This window comes from Hippocampus bargibanti, linkage group LG02, assembly GCF_051943395.1.
Source record: "Hippocampus bargibanti isolate YZ-2025 linkage group LG02, ASM5194339v1, whole genome shotgun sequence".
Taxonomy (NCBI): domain Eukaryota; kingdom Metazoa; phylum Chordata; class Actinopteri; order Syngnathiformes; family Syngnathidae; genus Hippocampus; species Hippocampus bargibanti.
In genome coordinates this window covers 12515084-12531139 of record NC_142735.1, presented here as the reverse complement: position 1 = coordinate 12531139, position 16056 = coordinate 12515084, and the positions used below count along the sequence as shown (strand labels likewise).

The 16056-nt window shown below is 41.9% G+C and overlaps 1 protein-coding gene and 1 long non-coding RNA gene across 3 annotated transcripts in view; both read right to left on the bottom strand.

Annotated features, from left to right (window-relative positions):
* LOC148901569 (complexin-2-like) overlaps nucleotides 1–16056 on the bottom strand; it is a 62794-nt gene that overhangs the window by 31650 nt on the left and 15088 nt on the right. The gene's annotated exons all lie outside the window — the stretch shown is intronic.
* Nucleotides 11324–12774, bottom strand: LOC148901570 (uncharacterized). The gene is made up of 3 exons (XR_016118077.1): nucleotides 12634–12774; nucleotides 12039–12167; nucleotides 11324–11450 (listed from the first exon to the last, which is right to left on the bottom strand). It is a non-coding gene; the product is annotated as an uncharacterized LOC148901570 (long non-coding RNA).

The following is a 16056-nucleotide window of genomic DNA, read 5'->3' as shown; positions in this document are numbered from 1 at the left end:
TGGAGACTAGTTGCATAGTTGGACAGATGAAAGAGTGGATAGGTCACGTTTACAAATTCAGGCTAAATAAGAAGAATAATGGAGTAGCTGGTTGGATGATAGCATAGGTTTATTATCACTCCATCGATACATGACAAAATTGTATGTATAGCCTAGCATGTTTTCAAAACATGAATGGATGGTTTTGAATGTAAAGTTGAATAGATGATGTGCATTTGTGAGATGGATGGTAGATGGAGGTGAGCTGAATGTATTCATCTCTCAAAAGATATGTTAGTGCTGTATCTACATTTATGGGAATGTTGTTTGAATGACAGCTGGTAATGAGTTATTCACATATACCGTATAAGCAGTAAGTCAGCGCATCCCCGACACTGCATAATGCTTTGGGATTTAAGACCGCCATCCTGTGACTTGACACACTTTACAGTTAGTGTGTTAAGCGACTGTTGTCACCGCAATGGTCATTCATTCAGCTTGCGCGCTGCCATTGTGTCTGTGTAGATGAACTCCGATAAGACGCCTCTCCCTGGGTTTGTCTCGCCAACAACAAATCGCCAGTGACGTCGGAAGTGTGCAGAGACCATGATAACTGCGAAGGCCGTGCACTCACTCAGTCATAATCAGTGCCAAGCACAATGAGTGCTTCCGTCTCTATGGCTGCCAGTGATCATTTTTACACATGGGGGCAAAAATAGTTGTAAATGTTGATTGATTGCATTGATTGGATGACATAACGGTGTTTATGATTAGAGTGTGCCAAGGGCTTTCACTTTGGGGATTATCCATTTACTTGATTAATCAGTGGGATAATCGGTGGAATAATGTATTCTAAAAATAGTCACTTGATGCTGCCCTACCTATTTTATACTAGGTAGCAATTGTCTTTAACTTGACTTCATGACTGAATGAGAACAACGTTGTGCACCTGCGCTCGTTTGGGCATTCAACAATATTTGATTTTATGGTTTAACTTGAGTGCTTCTGATCACTGATTGGAGCTCTGGTCCTATATCAATTGTTTTAATTTGAGCATTCCTTTTTTCCAGATAGAAAAAAAGCGTGGGGGTTCCCCAGTGGTCCTTAGTTATCTCGCAACTTAATTTTGCAATCAGGACTTCATCGAACGGAATGTTGGATGCAAAATGAAGCCTGGGATTCATCACCTATTAAAAAAAAACTTCATGATTGCTTTCATGTGCCCTGAGCCCTCATTGCATATTCTGTCTGAAGTGCTGATGAGATGTTGCTGATGTTATTGAGGTGTTTGCACAAGTGATGCTTATTTTAATCCTCCTGCAACAAATTTGCAACAGACACATTTAGCTGTGCCATCTCACCAAAATGGAGGTGCTTGCCATTGGCTTCACATCTGCAAAACAATTGCAGCTGCATTGTGTCAGTTGGCATCATTTCCGTGTCCGAGCCGCTCTCTGTTGTAGGGCTTGGCACCTTTTGAAAGAGGCATCGTGCTCTGCTCTCTAAGACGGACGTCAGCAATTTAGCTTCAGGTTTTGACACAGCGGAACAAAGCGGCGGTTAAGCGATATGGACTCAGACAATTGCCCAGGAAATGAACAGTGATGGAAATATACACTTTCCTCCCTACTCACTCCTCTGCAACAGCTTTCTCTGAAAAACTTTCTACAAGAGCATGTTTGTGGGAATCGGGAATCTTCACGGGAACTAAGCGGTCAATTAATGGATCACTGAGAGTTCTGCTGACCGTGTGGAATTGATTTTGGATTAATTCAAAGCGATGAGAGCTTCCCACATCATTGCCACAGTTGAAAGCTTGCAGTTGTCTAGTTTAGTCTTGTTCAGATGAAGAATTGAGTTACTTTTGAACGTTAAAGTTCCTTTTTGTTGTACCGTTTAGTCTAAGTTTATAGTTCACGAACAATCCCAGTTTATCACATGTATGTTGCGGGACATTTTTTTTAACCTACTACATTAATGTCATGCGTGGACTCCTTTCACCTCTCATGTGCCAAATTTAAAAGGGAATAAGAGAAGCTGCTTCAATTGGCGATAAATCAAGTTAGCTGTGTTCAGGCCACAACTATGCAAAATATCAATTTTTAACTGCATCAACCAGAGTGCGCCTGACAAAATTCCAAAACCCAGTCGAGTCTGCCTCCTTGCAGATTTAGGCCACGACTCATGCTAGACTCCACCTGGCATGATAAAAATTGAGATCAGGGAGTTCCGTCAAAATTCTGTGCTGGCTAATTATTAGTATCAAATATCTATCTACCGGTGAGGTGAGCGTTTAGCCATTCACAAGCAACAATAGCAAATGTGGAAGGGCTCCATCTTGCACAAAAATCATACCGTTAACACTCACTCAAGCAGTTGCCATTTGGTCAGTGCTTCAGTGAATTAAGACTCGTTAAGGTCAGACTTGTCCACGACTCACCCGATTTCATCTCACATCGGCTTTTGGCATTCTTAGCATTGTAAAGAATGAATGTACCCACAATTCTGTTCAAATCCTTGCACAACACTGCCACTTCAATTAATTCCCATGATATTTTTGGGTAATCATGAAATATGATTATCACAACCAATCTGGTAGCAAAACAGACTGAGTGTAGACCATCCGCTTATTTGGAACAAAGAAAGTGAGCTAAAGATAAAATTAGTCAATTCCCTCCGATTCATAGTTGATAAATGTCAACGTTTCAAAGTTACCTGACATGAATAGCGTTTTAAAACATTGCTGTTCTGGAACGAACTTGCTGATTTACTCCTAATAACACATTTGGTTTGTAAATGCTATGATACTCAACCCGATGATAAGCAAATTGATGTTTTGTACATTTGGGCTTCCTTTTGATATCGATAATATTACAAACATAACTCTTAGAAAGGAATACATAGCCAATATGAATACCACGAGAGAGAGGGTGTGTGTGTGGAGGGGGGGGGGGGCGTGTGTGTGCGCGTGCGTGCGTGTGTGTGTGTGTGTGTGTGTGTGTGTGTGTGTGTGTGTGTGTGTGTGTGTGTGCGCGTGTGTATGTGCGCGCACGCGTGTGTGTGTGTGTGTGTTATTTTGAGTGCCATCAGGGCTGCATGTGAAAAATGCCCAGACTGGAATCGGCTGGGGAAAGCAAAATAAAACTTTGAAGGGCTTGGATTCAGCCTCAGGACTGAGTGAGTCATCTCCCCGCAGCCATCACCTGAGCTCAGACACTTTCCAGGAGGGGAGACAGACGGGCAAACACTGGCCCAGAATAATAAATGTGCCACTAAAACGAAAATCTAAAACGCTCAGCGGGTAAAACAGGCCCAACATTGACTCCCGGGAGGAGAGTGGATATTTGATAAGTAACAGAGAGGAGGCATACAAACGAGCTTCAAGGGAGTGACTGCCATGGCAACCAAGATTGAGGCCATGGAAACTATCAAACTGTGTCAGAAAACACAGTGAACATCTGTTGAAACATGTAAGAGTGCCAACAAAAATATGGAAGTTAGCTTTGAGGGTGGCTACTTCAAGTAACCAGAACAGCTTTTTTTATTCATGAACAAAATAAAGAAACCGTACCCAAGAATAATACCTGAATACTGGAAAGAAGCAAATCATTTCTTAGTCTTGGTGTAAGAAAATGGATCAACCTGAAGGTAGTCAGTTTGATCTCCATGACAAACACAAAGTATCCTTGATCAAAATAACAAACGTCCAGAACTTCCAACGGCTTATTGTTGAAGTACTTTTAGTTTGAAAAGCAACCTTACAAGAGTTGTCACAAAATGGCCCAACGAAAAAAAGAAAACAAAAAAAACATAATGACAAAGGCGGAATTTCCCCAAAACAGATGGTAGCTGGTATCGTGGCTGTCTGATTATCTGCCTTGTGTCGCCCGGACCTCCTGCTCTGACCACCTCCCCTCCACCACATGGCCCAGACACACATGACTTCCAAATCAACAGCCCGGTTTCGCCGTGATATCCAAACAACATCACAAGAGTGTTTTTGGCATGACTTGGCGCTACGGGTATGGAAACCCACACAATCGTCTCTTAGGGACACTCAGCATATGACGAGCAACGGAACACATGCGGGGAGGATTACGACTCAGGAAGAACAACATGTTCATGCCCTTCCGCAACGTTGGCGTTGGACCTCGATACAGATTGAAAAAGAGAGAAGATTCCTTGACCTTGGACCTTTGCATGCAGAGTCTTCCTAAAGGGTGAAATTCAGAAGCTGGGAGGCCAAATGCTGTCTGAACAGAATTTAACAGCATCATCGCAATTTGATCTTAAAGTTCCACACTGTTTAAATCACATACATATATCCACATACAAATTTACATAGGCAAGTACATTTTAGTTTGCTGCGTATGCCCAAAAACATGTCTTGAAGATAGCCCAATTTACAAAAATATCTTTCACCCACAACTTGGCAGCTATTATTTTGGTCAAGATCTCACAGGAATCAAAGTGCAGTGGGAACACCAAAACTAGCCCAACTCCGATTAGGGAATTCGCCCAAACAAGATATATATACAGTGATACCTCCGCTGACGAACGCTTCAGCTCACAAACTTTTCGCCTTACAAACATTAAATTTGCGAATGTTTTGTCGCGGCTGATGAACTGGTTTTCGGCTGACACACCAAACCACGCGGCGCCACGGTGGCTGGCGGACTATATATATATATATATATATATATATATATATATATATATATATATATATATATATATATATATATATATAAAATATATATAACAGTAAAGTCTCGTTATATCGATATTCAAGGGAGTCCGAAAAAATATCGATATAACCGGGACTATCGATATATCCGACCCTGTTTGCATGTAATTTTCTCCGTGCGTGCATAGAAATAGTATCGATATAACCGGGACTATCGATATATCCGATATCGATATAACGAGACTTTACTGTGTATATATATATATATATATATATAATGTATTTTTTTTATACTTTCATTCCTTTTATCACTTTGATGCTGTGAAATGTAAATTTCTCCACTGCGACACTAATAAAGGCAAATCCAAATCCAATCTTCTTTTGGCAGCTGACGCCGGCTTACTCTCCATCCTCGTCCTTTTTGACCTCACTGCAGCTTTTCTCATCCCATCCTCCTTGACAGACTTTCCTCCATAGGGATCACCGACACGCCCCTACGCTGGTTCCACTCTTATCTCTCTGGCCACTCTCAGTTCATCCAAATTAACTCCTTCACTTCACAGTCCTCTCCTGTATCTTCTGATGAGCCCCAAGGCTCTGTCCTGGGACCCCTCTTCTTTATCACCTACCCCTTGGCAATATTCTCTGTAAAATTGTTATACAATTTCATTGCTTTGCAGATGACACCCAGCTCAATCTCTCCAACAAACCCGATGCCTCTCTTCCACCTTCTTCCCTTTCACTCTGCCTCTCTGAAATTAAATCCCACAAGAAAAAAAAAACACCCACCAAATTCAACAGTTCAAGTGCATTCAAAAAATTAGAGAAGGTTCAATTAAATTCACCTGTCAAAGCCATAGTACAAGTTTGCAAACTGCAACCACAATGTGAGACGAATCCCTCTCTCAAAGCAATTGTTGACTATCTTTCTAGAGGTACAGTGTTTACTGTTGCAGTAAGCGTCCACGTTATCAGTCACAGACCAGCGAGCAGGCTGGAAGGTCTTTTTCCGTATGAGCGATATTTGCCAGGCCGACACTGCCGAGATAAAAAGGAGATCACAGCAACCTCAGCTTGAGCGATGGCGAAGATGAAAGCGTGAGGGTCTATCATCCCTCCGAAGAGCCACAAACAAGACCCAGAGGGTGAGAGAGGAGCCGGTCGGATCATTTGTTTCTCAATGACTTTGAGGGAGACACGAAGCATCATTGCAAGCGGTGCATGTATCCTGGAGAGCGCGGGGACGGCGGCCATTTTGGCTGGTGTTCAAGAACACATGGCTGGGCTCAGATGCTGGGTTGGAGCCCTCGCCAGAGGAAAGACATCCAGTACTAAAGACTTTCTATGACTCTGTGGTGGCATCAGCCATCCACTATGGCATTGTCTGCTGGTTAGGCAGCATCACCACCCGGGACAGAAAAAGACTGGAGCGCTTTGTCAAGCGGGCCAGTTTTGTCGTGGGCTGCTCGCTGGACTCTCTAGAGGAGGTGGGCAACAGACGGACGCTAGCTAAACTAAAAGCTATGACGGACAGCCCCTCCCATCCCCTCCTGCCCATCCTGACAGCTCTGGGTAGCTCCTTTAGCCAGAGACTATTACACCCGCGCTGCAAGAAGGAGAGGTACCGCCGCTCGTTCCTACCGACTGCTGTCAGGCTTCACAATTCCCAATGATCACTTGTGAAAAAAAAAAAAAAAAAAAAAAAAAAACTGGACACTTGTAAATATGGGTTGTTGCAATATATCTAAATGCATTTCTTGATTCTGCACTATGTACAGTCTTGTTTATAGAACGGTTTTTGGATTGGATTGGATTGGATTGGATTGGATTGGATTTGCCTTTATTAGTCTCGCAGTGGAGAAATTTACATTTTGCACATCTACATTTGCACAGTATACAGTTGACATTTTTATTTTGTTATGCTTAGAATATCTTGTTTTCTATCCTTTCACTCCCACCCCAACCCCATCCCTCTTCAATTGCTGCTGTGGACTGCAAATTTCCCCATTGCGGGACGAATAAAGGTATTCTGATTCTGATTCTGATTCTGTACTTGTCACGGTGCCAAATGAAGGGAAACCAGCCACGTCACCGCGGGTTATTTTCGGCGCAATGCTTCCTAACTGATCAGTAACATCTGAGAGATGAAAAACAGCTCGATTTATTTGGAATGGTATCTAGCCGAAAGGGACTACAAATGGAAATAGAGGACAGATATGCAATTTGACACAGGCCATCTGCATACTTGAATTTAATGTTTTGTGAAGATGTGCCCTGATAGATTCTCAAATAAATGAAAGATGTGAAAAACAAGGATGTGAATTACAATGGATCGATGAAATATTAGTTTAATTAGTGCCATGACTATGGCTGTGTCTCAAAATATTTGGATATCAAACCATCTTTCCCAACAGCAATGAAAGAAGATTCCATTAATACACATCAGCACAGAGCACCAATACGTATGCGGAAAGGTTGCGGCTTGAAATTGAAGCGGATTCACGTGGGGCAGGAAATGTGAGACAATCTCTTTTCATCAATGGATGCTACAGCTTCGTGTTTGCTTTCAACATTTAGCTTGTAGCAGACAGTGCAGATTCCACCATGATGTCTCTGATGCAATGGTGAAAAGGATGCTTTGATCCTTTCCTCTTTCATCTAAAACTGCTTCATACAACAGAGGGTGTTTAAGATTGAATGACTCTGTGTCTTTTGTGTTGTGTCATTTTTGTTTTTTTTAGTTCAAGATGGTGCCGGGAAAGTGCCCATGCAGTTGTTTTTCTACTTCTTTCTTTCCTTTCCTCTTACTTTCATCACTTTGCTGTTGTGAAATGTCAATTTCTCCATTGCGAGACTAATAAAGGATAATCCAATCCAAAAACACCAAATTCATTAATTTAGCAAACCCCGCATTTATATTTATACACAATTTCACTGTTGGTCATACTACGAACAAATGATTCGAATTTTGGGAAATTCCATCTTTTACGTCCTCTATCTTCCTGTACTTGTCAATATTGCGGCAACTAGAATGAGAATGTGAAGTTCGCAGCCACGTTAGTTTGTGTTCACAATTTTTGGACTGAGAAGCTTCAAAACTGAGATTTTGCTTTGACCTTTTTCTTGTTCTCGAATGATTCGGGCATTTATTTCTTGGTTGAACCTATTCTTCACCTTCAGTTCATCCAAGAATCCCCACGATTTTGAATGTTATTAACGAGAACCTGCAACATAATTGTCAACCTTCGAAAGACAGCAAAGGTTATTAAAATACACGCTCCTTGTCATGGCAATAAAGAGTTTCTCTTTATTCGTAAGTAGGTTCGTTGTCAGATCTCCCAGGCAAGTGACACGCAGATGAAATGTGTCCCAGAGCTTGATCGTGGCGTGGAGTTGAGCAAGTCATTCTTCGGTGATGTGACTTCCGTCCGACGCCCGGTGTGGGTCGGGCGTGCCTGTCCGTGTCTCTGCGAGTCTCTGTGATTCCTTGGCAGTCCGTGTAATTCTGATTCTCTCTGTCCCGCGACGGCTACTTTTATACCCATTTTCATGCGTGGGAAATGTGTCAGGCTGAGACGCACATCAAGGAGATCAAAGGGCTTGAAAGACATGAAAGGGTTGAAAGGCGCACTTCAAAAGCATACATACACACGTCAGCGCCGCGGTGCACACGTGTGACGACACAGCAACACTAATCAAGCCTTTCCTCATTTTTACATTTTGCCAGAGACAATTATGAGGTGTCAAAGCAAGAATCGGGCTGTCTTGATATAATATTCAGTATAATCAGTGAGGTTTCGGCCGGGAGGTTCCTCCCCCTATACGTTTTTCCAATTTGTTCATCCTCGCCGTTTGACGGCAAATCTCTCAGCACAGGCGGAGCTGCATAATGCAGGTGCAAATATTCAGTGCAAACACAATGACTCATCCTGGCGAGGAGTCCCGTCTGTGCTGAGATGGAGTGTCTGTCAATCTGTGGAGCCGTCACCACTGGTGCAGTGTGTTTGTCACCCGTGTGTTGATCTGGAGCGATTTTGAATGTTCTGTGCCGATTACCATTTTGCGTTTGGGAGCCTTTTACTGAGCGAGGTGCTTGGTCTGTAGCCACAAAGGGACATATGTCTTCTTGTGCCGGTCCCAAGCCCGGATAAATACAGAGGGTTGTGTCGGGAAGGGCATCTGACATAAAAGCTTGGCCAAAACAAACATGCGGATCAAACCTCTAAAGATGGAGGACACTAATTTGCTGTGGCGACCCCTTGAAGGGAAAAGCCGAAAGGAAAAGAAGTGTCGATCTGGAGCGAGGCCCCAAACCAAATACTGATTTTTTTTTTCTTTTTGATTGATGCGCCAGTATCAAGCATCAAATTATTTGGAAGGAAATGAAATTGGGACCTCTTGCAGGAGCTCTTTCTGTGGTCTGTCTCACACAAAGAGATTTTTTATAAGTAACTGCACCAGAGAAGTAACACAAGCTTTGATACCATGCAGCCTTTTTGGGGCAAGACAGCTTGTCCTCACAAGAAATTACTCTGATTATCTGGCCATTACAAGCATTTTGTTTGGATTTAAGTGGTTCATATAGACATACTATACTACTGTTGTGCTCAAAACTATACAAACAGACCAAGACTTTTGGGACCTGAGACGAGCCCAGACAAAAATAAATAAATAAATAAATAAATAAATAAATAAATAAATAAATAAATAAAATTTCAATTAAACATTCTGTTTAATATATTTTTTTAGTGGATTTGACAGTCAAAACAACCATTTCAAAGCACAGAAATGAGACGATTTTGTTCTCCTGTGAAATCCATTCAAAATTAAGTCATTACATTTAAAAGACTGCCGTATTTGGTGAGCTAATCGTGCACGCTGGGGTCTCAGAATAAGCTCCCCTCTACTAAAAACCTTCACTCATAGCACTAGAAAGGTCACAGTCATTACAAGGACAGTGGGGGGCTCATAACACAGGAATTCAAGGTCTTTTTTTTTAACCTTGTGCTTCTCTTTATCACATTAATGAATGTAAAAATATAGCAGGTCTCGACCTGTCTGACTCCAGCCAATCCGAAATCCCGATAAAACCAGGGGTGCAATTTTAATGGTGAGGCATACGTGCGGTTGGCATAAAAAGGAGCACATTTTCATTTATGTGCCAGGAAAAGTCCAGATGATGTGGTTTTGCAATCTACTGGAACGCACTACGCCTCACGGGGGGTTACAAGCCTCTGGCGCAGCTGACAATTGAAAAGTAGACTTGAAGGGCGCTATAATTTCATTCAGTTCAATTTGCATCATTGCTGGAGTCAATCCTAGCTGTCTGAGGGCAGTCGGAGGGGGACACCTTGAACCGGTTGCCAGCCAATTGCAGATAACACTGAGGCGAACACCCATTTGGTTTCACGCTCAGAGTGTTCAATCAGCTTGCCATGCATGTTTTTGGAAGGAAACCGTAGTCTTTGAGGAAAAACCCACACAGGCCACAGGAAAACATACACTGTCTATATAGGGAGGCCAGAGCCAGGATTGAACCCACAACCACTGCACTATGAGGTAGACGTGCTAACCACTGGTTCATCGGGCATCACGCTCTATTCTTATCATTGTCAATCCATTTTTAAAAGCAGCACAGAGTCCGGAAGGAATCTGCCATTTAGAGCGCATGTTTCTCCTGCCCTAAAATTTAAGAGAATGACAGAAGCCACTTGGTTTGGCCGGGAATCAAGTTGGCTGCTTTCACTCCCACGGAGCGCTAGCACCCACTTCTGCGCCCACCTACTGTATGAAAATTCCAAAAGAGAGAAAATTCCACACATGTGCACAGTCACACTGCGCTTTGTATTGGACTTGGTGGTAGTCAGAGTTGCTGGAGGCACATATTGGCATCCACGCTTTCTGGAAGCCTACATCAGGATACATTAATTCGTCTGAATTCACAAAATGACAAAACAATAAAACTGTAGCAAACCGAGAATAATAAAGGAAGCATGCAGCTGCAAACGCAAAGTAAAAATATTTTTTACTGGCAAACACTCTCAAGTGTACCTGCAAGGATCTTTAAAGGTATTTTCAAATATGTTCAAACAGGTGTCAGACAACACCCTTGCACGCAGCAGTCTTTCCCGCCTTAGCTGCACTCCAAAAGTCATTAAGTGATTATTCAGGCGGATCGACTGTGAAATTGTATTCCTGTTAATTTCACGGTTGCGATGCATTCTTAAAATAAGTGTGAGGAATAACACAAGTTATTTTGTCAATGCAGTGAAAATAATGGCACGAGGAATGAAAAAAAAATCAAGGCTGCTCGCTGATGCTATTACGGTGTTGTATTTCTCAGAAGATTCCTCGCCTACATCGCAGAGAAAAGATGCAATTAGAAGGAAGCCTGCTGCTGCGACTGTTATTCTACAGAATCTCCTCATCTATCTTGTGCTTGTACAAGCAAAAGTAATATTTTTAATTTTCATGTTGTCAGGAAAAAAAAAATAAAAAGCTTTGATGAAGTGCTTTTACTTTGAAATTGTCAGCCTCGCATATCGGCTCATGCATCAAATAACACCTGAGAGAGCAACCGTAAATGCGTTGTTCTTTTTTACTCTGTGGGTTGTTTCAAGTTGTTCTTTTTATTCTCCATTGTGCAATTTCATCATTGATAAATGGAAGCCACAGTTGCATTGCAGTAAACATGACATATTTTGTTTTCAGTTGTCATTTTCCTTGGATGAAGAGCAAAAACAAGAGAGTGTCACTGTTTTCATCAAACGAAGGTGGCAAAGGCCTGCAAAATGAAACCTGGAGTTGTAAAGGGGAGTCAAATCAAGCATTTCTTTGCAATAATGTTGTATGTACCACGGCTCATCTAAAAACAATAATCTGATTCATTTTTTGTTCGTGGAAGATGGATCTTGGGGGGAGGGTCATTTCGTCACTCGTTGCTGACAGAGTATGACGTCTGAGTGCCGAAGGGCATAAAGACCGTCACAGCCCACCTGTTCTCTGCATTCGCTCATGTGACATTTATAAGGCGAGGAAAAAAAAGAAACCTTTGTCACATACCGCGATTAGACCAATGGGGCTGCATAGATATATATATTGGTATGAAAAAAATATGACTGGACTTCCCCTTATACGATTACCAAATTACATCACCTTTCCTGTGAATTAGTTTTTTAAGCGTTCCTTGTCTGTCCACATTTGTCAACTACCTTACAGTGCACAATATTGGCACCCCAGTGATCTGAGCGCAACAGCAACGCTTCTTAGCTACCAGTTTCAAGGGGAGTCAATAATGGCACTTCATTTCTGGAGATGTCTCGGTGATGTGGTAATGAAGTTGTGTTTCAGGTCACCTGCTGTCATTCGTCACCTTTCTTTTGAAGAACTACACGAGCGCACGGTGCCATCCTTTGGCCTTTGTGGCGAGATGAGCCACCATTCTTCATCCATCATTCTTCACGCCGATATTGTTTCTAAATTGGAGTGGAATGTGTACGCTCTCAAAAGAGGAACACGTACACAAGGTCATTTATAGACTGGTCGTCAAAACAAAGACGTAAAACAACCCCTACAATTATTATTTTTATTTGTTGCAGATAAAAACTGAAGCAAAATGTTATATCAATAAATAAAAATTGCCGTAGTTGTCCAAAGTCTACAAGAGCTCTTTGTTTTTTATTTTTATTTTATTTTATTATTTTTTTCCATACTGCATGGTGTTTGGTGCGCTTCATGTGGACCCATTGTGGAACGTTTTCAGTTTGAAATTGATGCGGATTTACAGTGTGACGTCTCTGACGCACTCGTGAAAAGACACCTTTTTTCCCCCTTCTTTCATCGAAAGATCTTTCTTAAAACAAGGCGTATGCAGAAATTGTGGTTAACATTGCATGATCGCCCATGTATTTAAGGTACAGGTAACAGCCGATTTACGACCAGCACGAGTTACGACCACCCGTACTTACAACCACGTCCTCAGCGATGCATTTAGTAGAATACGGACTCGAGATGGTCCTTCTTGTTTAGATCTGTCACGTTCCAAACGAGGCAGAGAGCAGACGACTCGTCGGAGCGTAATTGAATGTCTGGATCCCCAAGCAAGCGACAGAGATCGCGGTCCGAGCAGGATTATTTATTCAGAGGCAACACAAAGTGCTAGTCCCAAAAAGGGGGTCAGGGGAATAATCAAAAATAAAGAATACCAAAAACGACGAGTAGAGGGGAAAGGGAAACCCGACCCGCATACTACGCCCGTGGCGAAAAGCAACTTGCACAATCCCGAAAGATAATATGTACTACTTACGGGATGTGGGAGGGGAAGGGGGGGCTCGGACCGAGCATCGAAGATATAAAAAGTCCAGGGTAATACAAAGTACAAATACAAGTTGACAGCGTCCCGTTTTCGTACCCACTGTCCTGATGAAAGAAGTGGTGGAAGCGGGGAGGCATGGCCCTGCCTCCAGCTGTCAATCCAAACCTGACAATATTGAACAAGTAGGATGTTTATTTGCAGCATTGCACAAAATGAGGATACAAAATAACTGTTACTTAACAAACGCGTACGACAATTTTCTCCAGCCTGTCAGCATCTCACTCGCACAGCAATCGGAGGCTTGCGAGAGGGCAACCGGTAGAAATTTTTTGCTTCGGCGTCCGCCTCAGTCCAAGCGTGTGTGTTGTGTGACCTCTTCTGGCTTCTCCATTAGCAGGGAGAGCGATTTTTGGACAGTTCGCATGCGTGGGAAGTCGTGCGTATTTTGGACATCAGAAAGCGTGTGCGCGACACAGTAATAAAGATCGATAATACGAAATATAAAATGACACTAAAAGTTATAACATTTATGAATGAAGTGTCAACAGTTTGGTATATAATAGTATTCAATAGAAAACGTTGCTTAAAAACAACAGATTGTCATCATATACTATCCTGTCATATAAAGCTTGCGTCAGCCATTTTGAATGCTTTTCGATTTACGACCGTTTGACTTACGACCGCTTTGTCGGAACGGAACCCGGTCATAAATCGGATGTTATCTGTATAATGTTGCATTATGTTGTTCTATGTTCACCAGTCTCAATATTGTGTTTTGACATCTGCAGCTATTTTTAAAGTGCGATATAAATGAATAAATCCAATCCAATATTGCCTTTGTTGAAAATCAAGAAAATATTTCAAATTGAGAGTGCTTGGCTGTTTTTTAGGTGAAAAATCCTTTTGAGTTTGGAAAAAAAATAATCTCACTTTTTACGCCACACCTCATAAATCACAGGAACAATGATTAAAAAATAATTATAATAAAGTTTTCTTCTGATTTCTGCTCTCGTGATGGGCATATAGCAGTCAGAACGTAAAGACAATATATGCTTTTTGCCAGGATTTGCGGGTGAAAATCAAACAGTCCCGCTCCTTGTTAGAGAAGATCAAGTGGCTGCAAATGTGCTGCGGCAATCAGTAGTTGGACACGTACACTCAACAGTTTAGAAAAGATAAAATTAAAGTTCACCTGTAAAGGTTATGCTGCATTTTAGCTTCATCTTGACATTTCACCTGATCGCCCAATATCCTTTTCTTTTGCCAACACACACCCTGCATTTAATGCCTGCCTCCAGCTCCAGTGAATGACAGATAATTGGAAAGTTTACCCATGTGTGAGGAAGCAACTAGGAACCTGGGATAAGCTCCCGGCTGAGCCACTGATGATGTAACAGTAATTACAGCGCAATTAATATATTGGTAGGCTCATATTTTTTTCTTCAGGTTGCGTATTTTCACCTCTGAGCCAAACATTAAAAAAAGGACAAAATCTTTTTCCTTTGGCATGCGTAGCCTGGTGGGTGTCTGAAGGCGTCCGATTACATTACCGTGTATCAATTCATCAGGATTAGACGGCGTCTGAAGCGGATCAAAAAACAGGGGCCCGGCGTGCTGGCGGCCGCAAGCGTGATTCTTGGGAGCCAACACAAGTGTGGAAAAAAATCTCATTTGAATTTGTCGGCCTGGCTGGGCTTGGCCACCCAAGCGCAAACGTCTCTGTCGATGAAAGGCGGCAGGAAGCGTGCGTTATTTAAAGCCCGCGTCGTGTTATCATAGGAAGGTATAGGCGCCAAGATGGTGGAAAATTGTTTGTCAGTGTGAGCACGAGCTGAAAGGGATAAATAACACACGCAGTGCCTCATACCCCATCCTGCGCGTAAATCTCCTGTTTGAATGAATATCACTCGAAGAAGTCATATGCGTTTGTCAGGGCTGGGATAACTTTATGCTTTTCTCAACCATGGCCAGGAGATGAGAGAGGGGAAAAAACTTGCAGTATTTTCTGATGAGGACTGATGATCATGTAATGTGTACCTTGTTTGATGTATTTTTGAAGCATTTCTAGACATTGACATATGAGTTCCCATATTTATAAGTTGGAATTCTAAGTTTGCGTGACAAGTGTCGCCAGGGTTTTTTTACACTGCTTTCGTCTTTGCTTCCATGTCATAATTAAAAACTGAAATTTTTTTTTTTTTTTTTTTTTATTTACCCTGGGGTGTTTAAAGTGTATTTTATCGATTTGTACATACTTTTACTGCACTGGCTGACCAAAATAGAGTGGGACGAAGTCACGCACAGCTACTGACTGCACAATTCACCTCTTCAATACGTATAAATAAATGTCCACAGAAACACAAACAGCAAACAGTCAATGTTTACTTGTTTGAGAAGGCTTCTGAGGTGCATATCTCCCAGACACACCTGGAAACAATCGACAATGTTAGCGTCATGTTAAGAATGTTTCCTAAAGGTACAGTGATATCTCAGCTTACGAACTTAATTGGTTCCCAGAAAGTGTGTGTCAGGTGAAAAGTTAGTTTTCCAAACATATGGATGGATGGATGGATATAGATATACAGTGATACCTTGGTTCCTGGACAGAGTGTGTAAGGTGAAAAGTGTGTATCCCCAACATTAATTTCCCATAGGAAACCATTAAAATGAGAATAATTCGTTCCTAGTTCCCCATAAAACATAATTATCTATTAAATAAGCCTTAAAATTACACAAAATATACCTTATTTTATGTATAATAAATGTGCCATTGTATTGTAATTAAAGAAATATGCGGTACTATATAATAAAGTCGTTTTATTTACCTTTGTGATTGTAGTTGATGGCTTGATGGAATGAATTTTTGGTCCCATAATAGCAAGAGTATCCTCGATAACAAACCACATCCGCACTCAAAGAAAGGGGGGGACAAAAACTAGTCCGCTAGCCACCGTGGCGCTGTCCGACCGTGTGGTTTGGTTCGTCTGCCGAAAACTAGTTCGTCAGCCAAGACTATATGCTTGCGAATTTAATGTTCGTGTGGTGAAAAGTTCATGAGCTAAAGCGTTCGTAAGCT